At 43.9% G+C, this 17,183-nt stretch overlaps 1 non-coding gene across 1 annotated transcript; it reads right to left on the reverse strand.

Annotated features, from left to right (window-relative positions):
* Positions 1 to 16,075: 16,075 nt before the first annotated feature.
* On the reverse strand, positions 16,076 to 16,147 carry TRNAW-CCA. The gene has a single exon. It is a non-coding gene; the product is annotated as a tRNA-Trp (tRNA).
* Between the last annotated feature and the right edge of the window lie 1,036 nt (positions 16,148 to 17,183).

The raw sequence follows: 17,183 nt of genomic DNA on the forward strand, positions 1-17,183 counted from the left end.
AGATCAGAATTATGGAGATGAAGGGGAAAAAAACAAGCAACAGGGCCAGGAATTGCCCATGCGCATCTGGGTGCCGGCAGTGGCTGCAGACCCTGGAGCAAACGGTGGGGGGCAGTGCAGGGGGACTGTCATTTCTTCCAGAGATCTGGCAACCTGACAGTTAATTAACTAGTTAATTAATTAATTTTCCCTCCTGCAGGGCCCTGGGCTGGTTACAGTGCAGATAGTCACTGTAATGTGCGGAGACAGGAGCGGGGAGCTTCGGGATCTCTCAATCAGAATATTTAACCGGCGGGGAGAAGTCCACCAGCTGTGTCTGCCCGTTTGACAAACGCAGAGAGACATCATTTCAGCAGAGACAGGCACTTTGAAAAGACAGTTGCTGGGAAAAAAAAAAAAAAAAAAAAAAAAAACTACACCCAGAAAAACCTACACCCAGTAACATTCGAGATTAGCTACAGACAGCAGGATTGCAGCAGCAGCACGGAAGGGCTTTGAGCTGTTTAACCAGTGAGGCTGTGTGCATCTGGGTTTGCGTGTGTTTTATAGAAAAAAAAAAAGAAAAAAAAAGGCAAGTTTGTGTTTATTTACAACTGGAGAAAAAATAACTGTTTGTTCCTAGGGAAAGGGTTTATGCGAGACATAGCAGGGAATAGCTGATCTCCATGAATGGTTATCAGAAGACTGAAATAAAGCAATGGTTTGCTGCTATCACAAGCTGCATCTCTTCTGTATTCACTAAGGGATCATCTGTGAGAGTGGGAGATCACACCGCCTTCCTGAGCAGCCCAGCAAGAGTCAATGTATTTGAGTGCAGGGCATGGAAATGTGCCTTGGGTCTTTTGCAAAACACATCTAGCTCGGAGAAAGAGCTGAATGCCTAAGAAAAAAAAAAGGGGGGGGGGGGGACTTTGGACTGCGGGGTTTTGTTCTCTAGTCTTCAAAAGAAGGAGGGGTTAATCATTCATGGACCAGGCAACGATAAGAGACAAGAGCAGAATGTGTAAAGAAAGGATTTGTAAAGGGTGTGTGGGTAAAAAATGTAAAATCCTGATTTGAAATAATATTTTAATATATTTCAGTGAATTAATTCCTACTTTGACCTCAACATTTTCACTTAAATTGAAGATAATCTTTTGCTTTTATTTGAGTGGTTCTGGTGGGGTCTAAATGTGTAAGTAGTTTGTGCCTTAAAAAGAAAAAGAGCAGTTTCAAACTGAAATGCTTTCAGAAGCCAAGGTGCTTTGTTCCAAATGTTGCCACAATGAAACACTTCCACTTCTCAGAACCTGTCTTCCTCCTTCTGTTTTGCTGATCCCCAAAGCCAAATTTAGAGGCAACTGCATTAACCTCTAACAAGGTATTTTTGCCCAGTTCTCACTAGGTTTGGAAGTTCTTTTCTTGGCTCCGACACCTGATGCTTTTGTGACAAGCCACCAAAGCCCCACATGTGTCCTTCTGCAGGAATTTGTTCCCAGCTTGGCCGGACCACGACTGCTTGGCAAACACCTCTGACAGGCATCTCCCTTGTATGCTCCTTGCTCCTTATAAGCTGGCTTTAAAATTGGTTCTCTACCTGCAAGATCTTGGGTATGTTTGCATGTAGCTAAAGCCAAGGGGAGAGATGAGTGGACTCTGAGAAGTTCACGTGGCTGCGGCAGCAGAGAAAAGCCATCCCCAGGCAGAGCAAGGCAAACACCAAAGGAAGAAGATTCTCACCCATCAGACCCATTCTTGTCTTTGTAGCTTCCCATCTCCAGACATCTTCCAGCCCCAGCTGCTGCCCATCCTGGGGGTGTCTCTGAGAACACAGCACGGTGTTACAGGAGAGTTGATTATAATTGACCTCCCTGCTACAGCAGCACTCCAGCTACTCCCCGTTTAGCAACCATTTGGCTGTCATTACTCTCCCAGAGCTATTTCTGCCAGGCACAGATCCTTGCTGACAGGTCTCTAGCGGAGGAGGCTGCAGCACACGGAATTGGAGACGCGGGGAAATGGCTGCTGAGCACGGCCGGCCTGCAGCGGGCTCCGAGTGGCAGGGAAGGTGCCTGGGATGCAGGGCCAGCTGCTGGGCTGGGGGAAACATGTGGCAATGGGACATCACTTCATCAGTGATCCTACCCAAGCTTTCACAGGAACTTTGCAAAGCAGGGTGAAGAGGCTGGGGACAGAGATGAGATCTCGGAGAAGAAAAGAAAGACCTGCAGGCCAGCGATGAGGACACTTGCTCTGCTGCTGTCTGAGGGAGGTGCCAGGCCCATTCTGCTTTGCATGTAAGGATGCCACATGTGGAGGGCACAAATCCCCATGGGTGATGTGCTCCTTAAATCACACCTTAACAGAGTTTCCTTTTCTGAGGAAGAAGGAGGACACACTTGGATTCTGCCTCCTGGGTAAAGAGAGAAGGCCAGCCCATAAAGTATGGCCTAAATCCCTCCTTTAGGGCAAGATCCTCCAGCTCACTTTCAAGGATCATACTTTTCTTTCCTCAGCAGACTATCCCACATGCAGATTTCTTCTAAATACCGACAACTGGAACCGAGTTAAGACAGTCACCACCCCAGTGCCCCTGGGACACGTTTGCCCCACTTTGAGATCTACTGCTGGAGGTTACCACCACGCGGCCCATTAGTGCGCCTTCCACTCATTACAAGGATTCACAACCCCATCTAACAGATTTAAAACAAAAGCCTTAAGAAAAACAAATACAGGAAAAAAAATAATCACACAGTGACCTAGGACTAGCGTTAGCAGCTCCATTGCAGTTCTCAATATCCCCTTTAGTAGCCAGCATGCACGAGTAGAGCAGCACTGCATCCTTACCTTGCATCTCAGCTTCAGTTAAACAAGAACATTTTAAAGATAGCCCCCTCCCAAGTGAATACTCCCTTTAACTATAATTTTAGTGGCTGAGACCACACCAACCTGGGAGAAGGGGCTGGGAGGTGCAGTGAAATGAGCACAACTTACCTTCGGTAGGTCAGACAACACCTCCACGATGCTTGTTTGTTATGGTGAGCTGCTCAATAAAATGAACAAGCACAATGTGTGCTAAACTCGCTCCCCAGGGAAGGAGGATTGGTTCCTACTCTGTTCTGGCAAGATTGCTACGCTGCCTCACTAATTTCCACTGAGCTAGAGGAGACTTGGCACAAACTGAACTTCTCTGGGGGTGGTGGAAGCTGTCTGTGTCTCCCCGTTTTGAGTTTAAATGAATGCATTTTTAATTCAAATCCAATACTAACAAGACTTGCAGCCAAGTACAGATTTTTCTTGCAGAAGGTTGGTCAGTAACAGGGTCAATACCACCACCTGAGGCTGGGAGGAAGCTGGGGCTAGCTGTCATTTCCAACAAGCCCAGCAAGCCTACCTCCTGTCTGTCCAACAGAGAGGCAGATTGAGAGTTTCTTTTCCAAGCACAGCTTAAGCTGCAGCACCTCATGTGCCCAGGAACTTGCTCTAATCCTCCCTCCCACTCCACTTTATTATTTTTTTTTAAAGTGAAGAATATTTGTATAACAAAGCAAAGACAATAGAAGAGTGCTGGGCACTAACATGTTTATTTCATATAAAATCAGAACAGCACATGCTCCTCAGCATGAGGATACGCCCCTTGTATGCTGAACAGCAGGAGGTTAATGTTTTTGTCGTCCATTGCCAGAAGGATTTAGAAAATCCTCATCCTTGAAGCCAACGCTTTGATATCCTTAATTGAAAGGACAGACTGAGACAATCCAGTAAATACTGAATAGAAAAAAAAAAAAAAAAAGTGGGAAAATACACATAGGGCACCCCAGCTAACCCTGAGAGGAGGAATCCCACCTCCTTCCATACCAGCATGTAAGATGTCCAAATGACAGCAACCAGTAACTTGTTTCCTGAAAAGAACAAGGTTCTGAAGTTAATGCCAGTTATTTTTCAACACCAATTGTCTACTGCGTGCTCTCCTTGCTGTCTCACCATCCCCTCAATCCTAGTACATAAAAAGGCGTGGAGTTCCACCTGTGATCTACAAGGATTATTTCAATATGAGGAGAATGACCTGGTAGTTTAACAACTCTTCTGCTGTGCCAGCCATAAACAGACCTGTTTGCAAAGCTACCCTTTACCAACACAGAGAGAAGTATTTTCAGAAGCAAAGGAACATTACCTGGGACCCACAGGGAACTGGAAGTTGGTGGTGCAGACAAGAACTGGGGCATTCCAAACCTACAAGCAGCCCCCACTGACCATTTTTTTCCCAGTGGCAATGTATTCTGCAGTTCAATGCAGATTTGAGAATTAGACAGCAGTCCCACCTGCTGTGGAACATGTTAAACTTCATAGCAGGATGGGCTGCTAAATCCAGGAGAAATGGCATGGCCACATCTCTGCCATCCTACATAACCACATCAAAGCAACCATGCATCAGTTGGATCATCCCAGACAAGGTTTTGCAGAGGAAATGTGAGATGGCTAGACAGTGGGGGCATATAAGCAGCACAGAGCAAAGCCTTAAGCATGAAGCAGAACCGACATGGTCCATCAGTTACTTAACAGGGAAGTGATTCTACTTGATGGCTAGCATTTACATAGCAATTTGAAACAGCTAAATTATTTTCCTATGAAAGCAACATCATGCAAATATACTACACATTCCAGCTTTCATCTCATTTGCTAAACTGGAAAATGAGCTTCATAAAGCAGGAAACCTCTGAGAATACAGAGCTAACGCCACACCTTAGTGGAAATCCAGCAACCTGAATCCTCCTTTGACTGTTACAGGAGTCAAACTCCTTATTTATCCTACTTAGAAGAGAGGTAACCTCTTACCTCACATTAAAGCCATTGTGAAGATATGGAGTAAAGATTATAAAGTGCACACATAGTAAAGAGGAAGGTCTTAAAGGTTGAGGAAATCATTTGGTATCTTGTACCATTAACTTACTGTGTTACAACTTACACTGAAAGGATTTTCCTCTTAAACCAAACAGCGTCAGACTGTTATAAGGATATTAAGTTTTATTTCTTGGCAAAGCACACATAGACAAGAGAAAATGAGCAGTTTTTAGAATCAAATGCCTTCAGCAATTTTAGGATGCTTCAGTGTATTCCTTCAGATGATGTGCCAGACCAAAAGTTCTGCATTTCTCCTGTGAAATGAAAAAATACTGAAAGGACTCATTTTGATCTTAACCCAGGAGTCATTTAAATCCAAGTGTCATGATTTATGAGAACATCACACAACGTTAGATCTTCTTCAGATGGACAGTAGCAAGCTATGTACAGCAGAGCCTCACTTCCACCACTCCCCATTTTTAGTAGCATTTCTAGACTTGAAGGGGAAAGGATATTCTTCCAGAAGTGGTTAAGACATAGTAACTCCTTCCTTGAGCCTTCATAGCTTGTATTATGCTAGAGCCATCACCTGTCTTGCCAGACAGGAAGCACTTTGTTCCCTCAGTTTATATCTGGTGTTTCTCAAATGTAATACAACCAGAGCTTAGAGGAGCTTTACTTTCTCAGAGACAGAATAATCCCTGCTGGAGGCAGCTTAGGGAAAAAAAAAAAAAAAAAACAAGCCGTACAGAACTCCAAACCCTTCTGAGTGAGGCTCTCTTAACTGGGGCACAAAACATGCATCCAAGTGTCAACTTGGCTTCAGCAGAAGAGAAACCGTACAGCAAGTCACAATTCCAGGAGCTAGAACCACTGCATAGCGAACACTACGTACAGACAAGTCACAGACTTTTTACCCTCCAACCAGCCTTTTAATTCACTACCTGAAGCAGGGAAAGGAAAAAGCATTCTTCAGTTCTGTAGTCACTGCTAAGCACTGCTTAGTGTCAATTGCTCTTACTTTCTTTCCAGAATGAAGATCACGAGCAGATTGTTAGTATTACCATCATAGTCAGATGCACAAAGATCAGAAACACAGAGAGGGCAAGAATCACAAACTTGACAGTTTCAGATACTGAACACTGAGCGGTTGCTTGCTGTGCTTCTTCTGCTCTGTTCTTCCCCTCTTCCTGTACTGCTACTTCCCTGTCCCCCACCTTTTCTGGTACCAACATCACTTCTTCCACATCAACTGTTTTCATTTTCTTCTGAGCTGGTGACTGCCTACTCTTTTTCTTTGGCCTCTTCCTGCTGGTTCTATAAGACAGACAAGCAAACAAATGTTTCAGGTAACCTGAACTCTCATCACTGACTCTGCAGAACCAACATCTCTTATCTTTCAGACATATCACAGACTATAATACAGACTTACCGTAACTGGAACAGAGAGTTAATGCAGTACTGCTTAACTCTCATACTGAACACCTCTTTTCCCTACAGAAATGCATCTGGGATATGGCACACAAGTAATTAACAAGAATGATATTCTTGAACATGCTTGCCGTTTGTTGCTCTAGAAATGACAGCAAAATCCATTTTTTTTGAGCATCAAGAAGAGTTATTACAACTTGGAACAACTGCCCAAGTGTCATTTTGACTCAGCTTCAAGAAGGGCAGAAGTTTCCGAGTGTCCTGGCACATCCAGTAGTGCAGCAGGCTCTTTGCTGTTTGCAATCATGACAGTGGGATTACAGGAACCCCAGGCAAAATTTAAGTGTTGCACTTAAGGCACTCTAACTTCAGGAAGTCTCGTTTATCTAGCTCCAAAAATTTCTCAAGGCTTTTTCTAAGTAAGAATTTTCACAAGCTCTGTGCTTTCCAAGACGTTTACCTGCAGCTTAACACGAGGAAACTTCTCCAAAATGTTAAAATAAGCCAAAATAAAGATGAAAAAGAGTTCAAACGTATATTACCTGATTCCACTGGGAGACAGAGAAAGAGAAAAGTATGTTTCATCTTGGTCATCTTCATCAGCTCCATCACTGGACATTCCACTTGTCTAATGAAAAAAAGTTTATGCTTAGAGATTCAGCAGACTTAACACACAAGATTATTTCTACCAAGCTAAGGTACCAAACAAGCTGCAGATTGCTAGGAACTTTCATTTCAAGGGGAAGGATGCTCCATCTTTTGAGGTCCTGGAGTTATCAGAACAAGACTAATGAGAAAGCGAATGCATGTCAATGATCGCAGGAGTCTAACAGTGATGGTGCCCAGACATAAGGAACACCACGGTACTTCTTGATGAGAAGCAATTCAGTCAGTGGAAGCTGCCTTGAAATAATCTCATTTAAAGTGGATTCCTTTTTTGCAGATAGCAAAACCACACCTTTGGGAAGTACTTAAAATCACCAAGAGATGAGGTTAAAATAAAGGTTGGCTGCTTGTGGCCTACTCTGTCTAATGTGGATGCCCCTGGAATATTAATTGGCATTCAGTTTGTCATCCTACTGCTGTCCACCATCTTCTCATCCTGCTGTAAGAAGAAACACTACTTTAAACAGATTTATTGCACAAGTCAGTGAGTAATGCACAATAAACAATCCTTTGCTTCCAGACACATCATCTAATCACAGCGGCTGAAACTCATCTGTAGGCAAGGAAAACAGCGCTGCACTCAATGTTCCTGCCACACTGATGCTCAGAGGCCTCCCTCGGGACTGGAGCCCCATTGTGCTGGGTGCCACCGAGAGGCAGAAGTCTTGTGACAAAGATTGATGGCTTTGTCCTTCAGGGATCCAGCCATTATCTTTAACATTATGCAGTGAGGTCCACTTCTAGGGCTGAAGCCGAAACAAATACTATGCTTTTCAATAAATTACTTGCATTTAACATTGCACATGTAGGTGCTGGTACAAGTCTCCTGTTGCGAGATGATCCGTGGCTGAATTCTAAATGCCAAGAAGAGTTTATTCTACAACTACGTTAAAAAGTTTTAAGTATTCTCTTCAAAAGGGAGCGCCATTCTCTTTAAGATAGCCATCTTCTGGGCTACATAGGGTGCTGAGAAGGAAGTGAGATGCCTCGAGGGGAACATCTGGTTACCTCTCCAGCACTCCTCAGGAATGCAAGTTCACTTGCTCAGAGCTGACTCAGGATCCTTACGCTGTGCCGTGAAGTGCATGTAGATGAATTCAGATAAGACGCAAGACTTCTAAGAAGTAAGAGACTAAGGGAAGCACTTCTGTAATGCCACACCAGTAAATGAAAGGAGATTCAATGACTCCTATCATTTGGAACAGGGCACTAGCCTGAGGATTGCACCTCGGAAGCATTTTGTGATGGAGGAAATGCAGCAAGGTAGCTATTGAAGGGCCATAATGCCCTCTTCCTGCAAAACAGCCTTGGGACTGCCATGGGGACAGCTACCAGCTGATCTATTCTGTCCCTGCATCCAACGTATCAAGCTCAAACTCTGGCAATATTTGTTCTAGCTGTTAATATTTCAAGACAGACTCATTAACGAAAGCTGTGGGTATGTAATTATAGCCTCTCATGGTGAGTTACCACCAAGTCCTGAACGCCATACACCACAGACCATGCTCTTGTTATTCCTACTGATTGAATGAAACTCCTTACATTTTTTCCACCTGTGACAAATCTACACATACAGTTACAATGCAAAGTTGATTTAAACATATGTAAGAGCCTGAAATAATTTGCTTTCCACGAGTAAAGTAGTCCTTAGGATAGCTTCTACTTTATCACTAATTGGTCATCTGATATATACTCTGTTTTTAATTAGCAATCCTTTACCCAATTGTTCTGCATTTAAAATTTAATATGAGAGAGCACATGCATGTGAGATGGCCCATCACAAAGTGGCACCCATTTAACTGTTAACTACTAGTTTTACAGTTATTGTAAATACATCTAGTTTACATTGAAAGCTACTAGATTACCCTTGTAAGCTCAGCGTAATGCTCTGTTGCCAGAAACCGACCTGGCGCCCTTCGATAATCATTACTAGAAAGTCAGAATTAGGAGACAGCAAACTGTACCATTAAACAAATACGATTTTGTTTCCTTCTAAGATTTGGGGATTGATGTATGCAAAGACTTTTACTTTCCTCTGCCATTATCTTAGAAAAACTAATCAACATCAAGTGACTGAAGCTCCGTGTGACATCTAGACATTTCCAGGTGTGAAGACTATAAAGCAAAATAGAAAGCAGCAAGATGGACTGAGGAAACACCAATGACTTTCACTAAGGTATTAAAAATCAATATATTTTCCAACAGCATAACAAGAAAGTAGCACTTCAGTGAAGACGCAATACAAGAACTGCAAGTTTACTGAGTACTCACTCCTCTTACAGAGGTTTCCCAGTAGAAAATTATTCCCACCATCATTTCCCTTCTCACTCAGAGACTGGAAGAGGGAAAACAGCATGTGGGTAAACCAATAGCTAGCATACAGGAGAGCCACTGCAGATTCTGTAGGTCACCTTGGGCAAGCCACTTGCAGCTCCATGCTCAAAAGCTACTCATGCACTCGTAGCAGGTCTCCATTCATAAAACATGGAGAAAAGCACACCCCGTTGTCACAGAGAGGTTCTGGAGATTAACGCACTGAAAAGCCAAGCATCCACCTTTATGTGAGAAGTGACGATGCAAGAAGTGGCTATAGATCTTTAGCTTTACTGGTACTGATCTTTATTACTACAGAATCTCTTAAAACAAGTTATCATTTGACATATGAAACGTAACGACTGCATCAGAGGCCAGTTTAGATTTTGAGTACGCTGCTAAATCTCCATTTACAGTTACTTCAGTACTGCAGAAGAAGAACTTGCTTGGCATATTCCTAAACACCTCAGCTAGTTAACTGATAACGCGAAACAAAGCTCAAGAAAATAGAAGGCAGGCCATGGAAGGATGCTATAATTAACTGATTGGAGGTAATTGCTGCATTTGTCATGAGCTAATACAAAGAACATCAGTTTATATCAACTTGCAATTTCCTTCATTTAGCTGTAGATACATAAAATATTCACGCATTAGCAGACTACTTACTTCGCTGGTGCCAGATACACAGCCTGCTGTCACTTTGAAGTCCTTTGTTTCAAAGGTTACTCCAGTACTTCTGTCTGAACGAGGAGAAAGAAATAAAGAGAGCCTTAAAACGCAAGCAAATTAGCCTGAAATATCTAAAGCAGGTTGCATAATTTTGATACTTTAAAAAGCCACAGTTCAGGCCATCTTTGCAAATTGCATTGCTTAATTATCCTCTTGTGCGTTCACTGGAGTATTCTTTGATTACAGATGTGGTTTGTGTGCATGTTAAAGTGGTGTGCCATCAACCAAGCAGAAGTCAGGCAGGCACCTATATAACACGGTTGCAGAAACAGAGCCAGCAGAAAGAAGCAGAGCTGAGCAGTGAAACAATCGAGCCTGTAAGCTAGAGTAAAGGAGTGGTTAAGGGCCCATTCATCTGTTGGGGATCACATACCAAAAGCAAGTGAACAGTCACTTATCCAGCCCCAGAGCTCAACACAGTAGAACCAGTACATAATCTTTTCCTTTAAATCATTTTCAATCACTACACAAAGAGGCTGTGTTTGAACCAGCTCTGCTTTTGTTATGACAGCTGCTATACTGTCAGATTAGTCCACTGCACAGCTGTTGGCTTAGTGTTTTTTTCAAAACATGTCTGAACCACTCAGGATTTTAGAACTTTTTTTTTTTTTTTTTTTTTTAAAAATAAAAAAAATAAAAAAAACTGCAACAGAAATCATCCCACCGAGCTAATTGCTTAAACAAAGCTGGATATTCATTAGTCTGTAACATAAATGGGAAGTTCAGTTTCATCTTTGAAGAAAACTTCAAAGAACATTACAATAAAGAAAAGGTAGGGACAAAACAGCTTTTAGTACTAAGGAACTCCCCAAAAGGCTTTTTGAGATTATCATGTGGAATGTTCTACTTCAGTAAAAAGAGAATTATGTCTTCTAAGATTACTTCAAACACCTTGATATTCACATAACAGTTTCCAAGCAGATCAGAAAGACAAATTCCACTGGTTAGTCAGACAGTGGTTACCAGGATTATTCGTAATTATCTCTAGTATGTAGCTTGATCTGAAGCAGACACACGTACCTAAGTATCAAAGCAGCGCTCAGATTTGATGCAATACACATTGCTAAGAGTTAGTGATAGGAGAAGTGGAACGGTATGAAAGGTGCAGTTTCAAGCATTTCTGGAAGGTATAGGCTAAATACTGTAGAGGGAGCTGCTTCGTAATTTCAGTAGAGACTGGTTATATGAGTGAAAAAACACTGTTCTCTTCAGATCTTTAAAATTAGTATTAACACTTTTTATTAAACCACTCATATTATTATGGGTATTCTTTATTTCCCCCCCAGAGAAACACACTCCTTACTTTCAGTAAACCGGTTGCCCTCTGCCAAATTGGAAAATGAATTCATTTCAGTTCACAGTCTGCACCTTTAGGTCCCTAAACACCTCTTTCAGTCAGACCTGGAAGAGTTTTAAGATTTGTCCCTCAGGAGTACTCAACACTAAGCAAGACATGCTTTTGCAAAGCCTTGTAGCTTCTGGTAACTTTAATTTTTGCCTTCCAAAAGTAATAGTACTGTACATCATCCTTTTTGATCCGCATTTTCTGAACTCTGATCAAAGTGTTTACTTTCATCTGTCCTAGGTTAAGAGGACTTCCATTTATCAGCCGCAGAAGCTTATTCTCAAAGTGTCCTTGTGGAAGCTAAAATACATCATGTAGAAGACAAACAACATTTACTGTGCCAGTAAACTTGTTTTTGCTGAATTTTGACTGCTGGATGCTGTCTCATTTAAGGGGATAGCTAAAAACTCCACTATTACCTTTACAGGAGTTGATTGGTTTTGAAAGTTACTTTAGTCTTCCCATATGAAGGCAATATCCTCTTTCTCACTCAGCCCCTTCCCCAGGCACCCCAAATTCATACTTGTTAGGTCACATTCTCTACAAAGCCAACCACAATTCATTTAATGCGTACACAGCATTGGTCCTGTTGCGACTCCAGTTGACTGTCACTCACTTTGCACGTCAGCTTTCTCCGGGCTGTGCTCATCTGCGCTTTCTTCCAGCCGTTGTATCAGCATGTCAGTTGTAGTCTGGGCCATCTCTTCCAAATGCACAGCTTTGGGAGGAAAAAAAAAATAAAAATAAAAAAATAGCAGAGATGCTTACCATGGTTTGAAAGACATCTGTCAGCATTTATCCTCTTGCCTCACAGATCACATACACTTAAATACAGACATGTTTAAGAAAACTTTGGGATTCCTGCCACTGTTGAAATGGTTTCTAACTGCCTCACAATTCCATCCAAAGATTTCAACACCTTCTGCAGCATTTTCATAAAGTTAGCAGCAAATTATAACTAACGAGTTGCATTTAACTGATAAGTATGTGTAATTAACAATTACATCTAAATTGAATAAAATACTGTAATACGGTATACACCCACTGAAAGTTCTCCAGAGCAGAAACAGAGGACATCTACGTGCCCTACCATTTTTTACTGGAATGCATCATGCAGAGATGAAGCACTGGAAAATTACCTAGCCACTTCTCTACACATGGAGAAGTACAGAATATCCCTTCTAGCTCAGCTTTTTCAGGGTATTTTAAGACCTCGGAAATGATCTGTTCCCCCTTGTTCATTCTCATTCTATATCGTTTATTTGTTCATCCAGAGTGCTTCTGCAGCAGGATTTTATTTTCTTTCCACATAACTCCCTGCAGCAGCCTTCATTTAGTTTATGCCTTCAGTGCTGAAGGTACTGCATTCAGCTAAGTCTAAAAGAAGCAATATAGATAGATTAAATACAGCCAAATAACACTACCAGAACTAAAAGGCAGATTGCTTATGTTTATTTGACATATCGTAAAAGGGAAAAGGCATGTAGAATCCACAAATCAAAAACCAGCTTTGTTGGGGCTTTATGAATACAATAGGTTATTTTCAGCACTGCTCCTGCAGCACATTTCCATATATATTACAGACTAAATGAATCACTTCTAGCACAGAAATATTGTGCATGATTGCATGCAACAGCTGCTCTTTCACGCATCGGTCTCCTGTGACCCGATTTTGATTACAAAATGTGCCATCCTGATTGGGGAGGGGAATAAAAAACTCCAGAGAGCAGACACTGCTCATTTTAAGGAGCAAGAATCTTGCCTAAAGCCACGCCTCATTTGCTTCCCCTTATGAAAGGAAAGATTCCAGGTCTGCTCTTTATGTCTTTCCAGACTTTTATGGAACAACGCTCCTTCCTCACTCTACACTAGTTAGCGAAGCAATTGGGTCAAGATTAAATGAAACAGCTCCAATGGCATTCAGTCTTTGTTTCCATTCCTGCGCAGCAGCAAGAGACAGACAGGTGCCTACCTCAGGGGATACAAAATCCAAGTCACGGGCATATACAAACATCACTAGCAAATACTGGGATGAAAGGTGGTTTAGGAAGATGAGGTTTTTATGTAAACAGAGCCGTTTCAGCATCAGCACTCTCTCCATTAGAGCCTCTCCAAATATTGGCAATTTTCCATTTACTTTCTCAACATCCCCTAACAAATGTCGGGGGGAAACCTCTGGAGCAACACAGGAAAGGCTGGCAGGCAAGCCCCCATCACAGGACAAAGCTGTTCACCCCCAGGCACCATGTCAGGGATCCTTGTTATTGGTTAACAAAATAGGGGAGGAAAGAAGATGGGCACAGCCCCCAGCAGACCACGGTGGGAACGGATCGAGTAGATCCCAGCAGACCGTATTGCAGTCCATCCAACAGGATGACTAAAAACTCACTGTGAATCTCAACTCCAAGTGATCTGGAAAGTGCACCCACTTCTCAGAGCACTGCATCTAAGGGAAAATAAAGGCCTCACACCACTTTAAAAGCTGTTTAGTTAATTTAATTAAGAAAGTGTAACTCACCTTTGAGTTGTATACAATTACTTCTACTGCTTGTGTGTTTTCATAGTGCATGGCATATCACAGTTACACGTTACAAGAAACCACTTAACCCCCGTTTAAAATACATCAGTGCAGGCCTAAAACCTGTGCTGAGCTTCACATTCACTTTTTCTCTGGTGAGGTTAAAGAATAAAAATAACATTAACACCGTAAGTTTGATTTCTGCGAAGATTTTGTCCCACTGGTGGGATTCTTTCACAAAGTATTTATCCCTTAGCAGGCTGAACCACCTGCAGTAACTCCCTATAAAGAACACCCGAAGTGCTCAGCAGCCTGCCCTGACGCGAGGGGAAGGTTGTTCTGACAGACTGCAGTCTCAGCTGTGCTTACATCGATTCACAAATGGGGATGTTTACCCAGAAAATAGCACTCCAGTATTTCAGAAGTAACCGCTTTACCTCTTCACATGGCCAGGTGGAAGCCCGACGGCTGGGGAGGTGTTAAAGGTGTCCCTTTCCTGAAAGCCGTGACCACTGTGACATCAGAACTTCCACGGCAACCAGCTGTGAAGTCACGGAAAGAAATTTCATTGAAAAAGGGAAAATCTGTCTAAAGGAAGAATGAAAGTTGGAAGCGTTTTAAGTATCGTATGAGTGATGCAATTAAATGTATGTGAGAACAAGCTAATCCACATCTTTTGTGGATTCAAAACAAAATTTGGAAGTTACACGCAACAATTTTGGGAGGAAGTCCAAGGAGATATATCAAGAAGTGACAAGTGTTTGTTTTGTTTTTCTGAAGGACAAAAAGAAATATTGTGCTGAGGACAAAGGCCCAAAATAGCACAACAAATCTCGCCCGAGCATGTTCCAGAGGCCATGGTGGATCGCCAAGATCAGCTGCGTGGCTGGGAAGGGCACAGTACAGCAGAGACGTGGGACACTGCAAAGTAACACCGACAATTAAGAGATTAAAGGGATTTATTTAAGTGTCAAGGTGAAGAGAAGCGAGAACATAAATTGGAAAAAAGATGACTTGTTAAATTCCTCCAGATAGGAAAGTTTTTATAATGTAATGAAAAAAGCAAGAGACTTGAAGCCCCTGAGGAATAAGCGCAGCTCCCGAGGAACACACGGCAGGGAAGATGTTTGCATTGTGACCCTCTCAGGCAGCATTAGCTGGCAGGAGGCTTCAGAAGAAAACTGTGGCAATGCTGCATACCTACTCAATTTAAAGCATTAAAAGACAGGAAATGGAGTGTAGAAAGCCATTCTGAAGTGCTGATACTCCCTCAGCTATGCACTACCCAAGCTCACTGATAGTATCTCATGCTAGAAGAGGTTTTAGTGAGGAAAACATAGGAACTGATACTTTCTGCAGAACTCATTAGAGGTCCTTTTACCCTGAAACAGGCAAGTATAGACTTCTAAAGAAGGAAAACATTTACTAAGCACCTGGCATTAAAATACACATGCAAATGAAAAGCCTTTTGGTTACAATTCCTTTTTTAAATACTGAGCAGATAACTTTCATTTTAACCACAATGTGATGTTTAAACATATCCTGCAGTCACCTTATAAATGGCTTTAATACTGCGTGTTTCAGAGACCACATTGTTGTGGATAATGCTTCCAAACACGTAGTGTTGTTTTACCCAGAAATTTTTTTCTTAATTAAAATTGTATCAGTGTAGGCAGTGCAGGGTAATCAAAATAAATAGAAGTTGAGTTTTCTGTCATTTTTCTGGTACTAATTTTTGAAGTAATGTTAATCTTTGTGGAAAGATAAGCTCAAAAGCATTGTTCTTGTGTGTTATTATAAAGCAATGAATTTCCACGGAGAAGCCGCTCAAGACAAGAGGCAGTGAATGGAGATGAAGACCAAAGAACTCCTGTGCACGCAACCCGCATTTAACCCAGGTTAAAGCAGTTATGGTTAACGACCACTTGCAAGCTTTACGTATCCCACAGGTTTTCGTTTTGCTTTGTTTTGTTCCTGCCAAACGGGACAGTAAGGTTATTGCAGGCGGTTTTGCACTTTTGTAGGTCCGTGGACATCTTGTGCCGGTGGACGGGCCCCAGGCCGCGGCCTGCCCCCGGCCATCAGCGGGGTGAACAGCAGACGGAGAGCCCAGCCCCACGGCCCCGACCCCGCAGCGGGCCCCTGGGCCCGGCCCACGCCGCGTATCTCCGGGTCCCGGTCCCCGGACACCCTCGGGCCGGCTCTGCCCCCACGGCCCCGGGTGTAAAATGCATCCCCGCAGGGGAAAGCCGTGACCCCGACGTGATTCGAACACGCAGCCTTCTGATCTGGAGTCAGACGCGCTACCGTTGCGCCACGAGGTCCGCGAAACCACAGCCCCGGCCTGCCTCCAAGAGCCTGCGCGCCTCCCCGCGCATGCGCGCCCCCCCCGCCCTTCGAGCCTCCCGCCCGCCTCAGCTGGCCACGCCTGCCCATGGGCCGTACCACCGGCGGGGGAGGCGCTACGCGGAGCCGCCGGGCAGAGCCCACCTGACCCCGCCCCTCCGCGAGAATCCCCCCTCCCCTTCCCCCCTTGTGGTCCGCCCCAGCCTCCGCGCCCTCAGGTTTAAAGGGGCCGCGCCGCGTCACATGCGATGAGCTGGGGCCGGTTGCGCGTTCTCAGCGGGCGCCGTGCCCGGCGGCGGCGGCGTTGGTGCCGCTTCCCCCATCCCGCAGCGGGCCCGCACCGGCCGCACTGTCACCGAGACACCCCGCGGAGCTCAGCGCCAGCACCGCTTTATTGCCCTTTATTGCCCTGCGAGGTGTCAGCCCCGCTCCGAATTCCCACGTGTAAACGCGAACCGGCGTGACTCCGGATCGGGCACAGGGCCCGGCTCGCAGGCAGCGCGCTGGGAATGGAGGCCGGCTCGGGGCATTAATCCAGTTTATTCGAGCAGCTCCGCGCGGCCGGGCCGGGCACTTGTTGGCACCGGGGACGGAGGGACAGAGGGACAGAGGGATGGAGGGACGGACGGACGGACGGACGGATGGATGGAGGGACGGATGGATGGACGGATGGCCACCACCACACGCAGCTCCCGGGGCAAAACCCAGCAGCGACCAGAGCGGGATGGGGGGAGCAGAGTAGGAGGATAGGATAGGATAGGATAGGATAGGATAGGATAGGATAGGATAGGATAGGATAGAATAGAATAGAATAGAATAGAATAGAATAGAATAGAGTACAAGCAGGGTAGAGTAGGATAGGATAGTATAGGATAGGATAGAAGTAGAGTAGACTAGACTAGACTAGGATAGAGGAGAAGAGGGGAGGGGAGAGGAGAGGAGAGAGAAGAGAAAAGAGAAGAGAGAAAAGAGAAGAGAAGAGAAGAGAAGAGAAGAGAAGAGAAGAGAAGAGAA

The sequence above is a fragment of the Oxyura jamaicensis genome, chromosome 26, assembly GCF_011077185.1.
Source record: "Oxyura jamaicensis isolate SHBP4307 breed ruddy duck chromosome 26, BPBGC_Ojam_1.0, whole genome shotgun sequence".
NCBI classification, from domain to species: Eukaryota; Metazoa; Chordata; class Aves; order Anseriformes; family Anatidae; genus Oxyura; species Oxyura jamaicensis.